Raw genomic sequence first — 2,374 nt, 5'->3', positions numbered from 1 at the left:
GACTTACAACAGAACCTTTTGTTAGTTGAATCAACTCAATTGGTGCTATTTAGATGCACATCTATCTACAATGATCCTAAAATATGCAGGCTGAAGTATTTCTTTTTATTTTGTTGTGTTTGTGAGAAGTTTATATTGAAAGAGCGGATTCCATTGGCGAAGGGTTCGGATCCATGAAAGGCCACTTTCTTCTTGGAGCTGCAAGAACTTTTGCTTCTGTTGATACCAGTGGTGGGATCACAAACTACACACTGCCCTCAATAAACACCACATGCTGTCACGAGTGAGCTGTAGGCACAAAGGAGCTCTGAAGGATCTTTTTTTGGATTGATTTAGTTACTAATTGTCTTACCACACAGGGACACCCACATATCAGTTTCATTCTCAGGTGGTCAGTTGAACCCTAAATATCAGGCGGGAAAACAGCATGTTGGTGGCGTGACGTCAACAACATGCTGTTTTTTTTTTTAATATAAACAAAATTGATAACAATTCCATACTCTTCAACCTGCGATTTCATTAAAAGTTACATGAATGGTGACAGGCCTAGCTTCGCTGTGTTTTGACTGGCTCCTATTTCCTTTATGAACCATGGGTTGCCATGTGGAGGCTTATGTTGCCCACAGGTGCTTTGGCTTATGATGCAGACATTTAGATCTGATGGGTGAAATCCAAGGAAAGCATTCTGGAAGAGATATTTGCCTTGTCAAACGTTGCTGTGTATTGATTGGAAAAGGACAGCTGGCTGGGGAATGTGGGGGTAACAAAGGACAGCAGGATGGTTGAAATTAAAAGCAGGTGTATTCCTAATCACTATCTGAATCACTTGCTTTTGATTCTTCTTAACATCACGGAGGTTATAAAGTTATAGGGAGCCCCAACTATTCAGGAGCAACATACTTTTCTCATCTTTCATCTACCATAACCAACCCTGGAGCTTTTGGGAGTAACAGATCCTGTTAACCCTGTTCCTTAATCAGCATGCTGAGCTCTGACCTCTTAGCTGAGGCACCATCTGGGCAGAATTTCTAACCGCCGTCTTTTTTTTTTTTTTTTTTTTCCTTCCCAAATTTCAAAAGATGTTAATGTAATTAAATAAGAATCTTTTATGAGATTAAGATTTTTTTTTAGCAGTCTTATTGCTTTTTTAGGACTTGAGAGTGAAGCCTTTGAACCGTAACCCTCTTTCAACAGCTTTTGTAATTTGATCATTAAGGACACACATTTATCCATTTAGACGCCGTCTTGTGTGAAAAGTTCCATTTGAAGGCTGAGCGTGGTTCTCTCACCTTTTAATGAACGCTCATTGTCAGTGGAAATCTCAGCAGGGCATCTTCCTGTCAAAACTCAGATTAGTGACTTGATCAGGCAAAACATTATGACAACTGACAGGTTACATAGGCGAGGCAAATTTATTTGTATAGCACATTTCAGTGCAAGGACGAGGCAAAGTGCTTTGCATGATTAAACACGGGAAAATAGAAACAGAACAAAAGCAAGTCGGAATACAATATAGAAAAATGTAAACAAAATAAAACATGGGAAAATGGAAACTGAAAGCAAATATTAATTAACAGTTGCACTACAAACTTAAACCAATGATGTTTCAGTAAAACAGTTTCACTAGAACAGTCGAAGGCAATCCAAAACAAATGTGTTTTTCATCCTGATTTAAAAGAACTTCCTTCCTCACAGGTGAACTAGGCTGAGGTGGTCGTCCTTGCGGAGTTCGCCGGGCACCCTCTGCATGTAAGAATCAACTGGCAGTCCCTGTGTGGCGGTGCAGCTGGTGAGATGTCTTTCACTCCCTCGCAGCTGTGCACCATCTGTGTCGTCAGATGACCGAGCCCTTCTGCATGCGCGGACAAATTCGCAACGTAATTCTGTTGCGTGACCCTTTCTGCCTTTTCTAAGACCTGGGCTCTCCGGCTGAAGAGGGGTTTTCAAACATTCGGTAAACATTCCTAGTAGCAGCTTGGCAAATTTACAGCGTGTCAAACCTGCCTTCGGCCGTTGCGCTTATGCTGAAGGAAAACCAAATGACGGCGTTTTTCCTTTTGGCAGCGCTCGGAGGTGAGGAGGAAACCGTGAACATGCTGGGAAGAGAGAGGACGTCAAACAGCTGACCTGGAAGGGCCCGGTCCCCCCCCCCCCCCCCCCCCCCGGCAGGACCCAAAGGATGTGAGGGTTCTGCTTGCCCAGTTGCCAAGGCAACCATGTATAAAATCAAAAGGTACGGATAAACTGATGCCTGACTTTTCCACACCAGTAGACCTGGTTTTCAGCTTCATTATATCTTAAAGCCGAACTTGAGGAGCAGTTTTTGCCTCTCGGCTTATTTGACACAGTCACGTCGTCGGCGTGAAGATGGTGG

At 43.0% G+C, this 2,374-nt stretch overlaps 1 long non-coding RNA gene across 1 annotated transcript; it reads left to right on the top strand.

Moving 5' to 3' along the window:
- Nucleotides 1-1,702: 1,702 nt before the first annotated feature.
- On the top strand, nucleotides 1,703-2,152 carry LOC118565329. The gene is made up of 3 exons (XR_004932310.1): nucleotides 1,703-1,789; nucleotides 1,915-1,954; nucleotides 2,065-2,152. It is a non-coding gene; the product is annotated as an uncharacterized LOC118565329 (long non-coding RNA).
- The last annotated feature ends 222 nt before the right edge of the window (nucleotides 2,153-2,374 follow it).

Source organism: Fundulus heteroclitus, chromosome 13 (genome assembly GCF_011125445.2).
Source record: "Fundulus heteroclitus isolate FHET01 chromosome 13, MU-UCD_Fhet_4.1, whole genome shotgun sequence".
NCBI classification, from domain to species: Eukaryota; Metazoa; Chordata; class Actinopteri; order Cyprinodontiformes; family Fundulidae; genus Fundulus; species Fundulus heteroclitus.
This window is presented reverse-complemented; position numbering and strand designations above follow the sequence as displayed.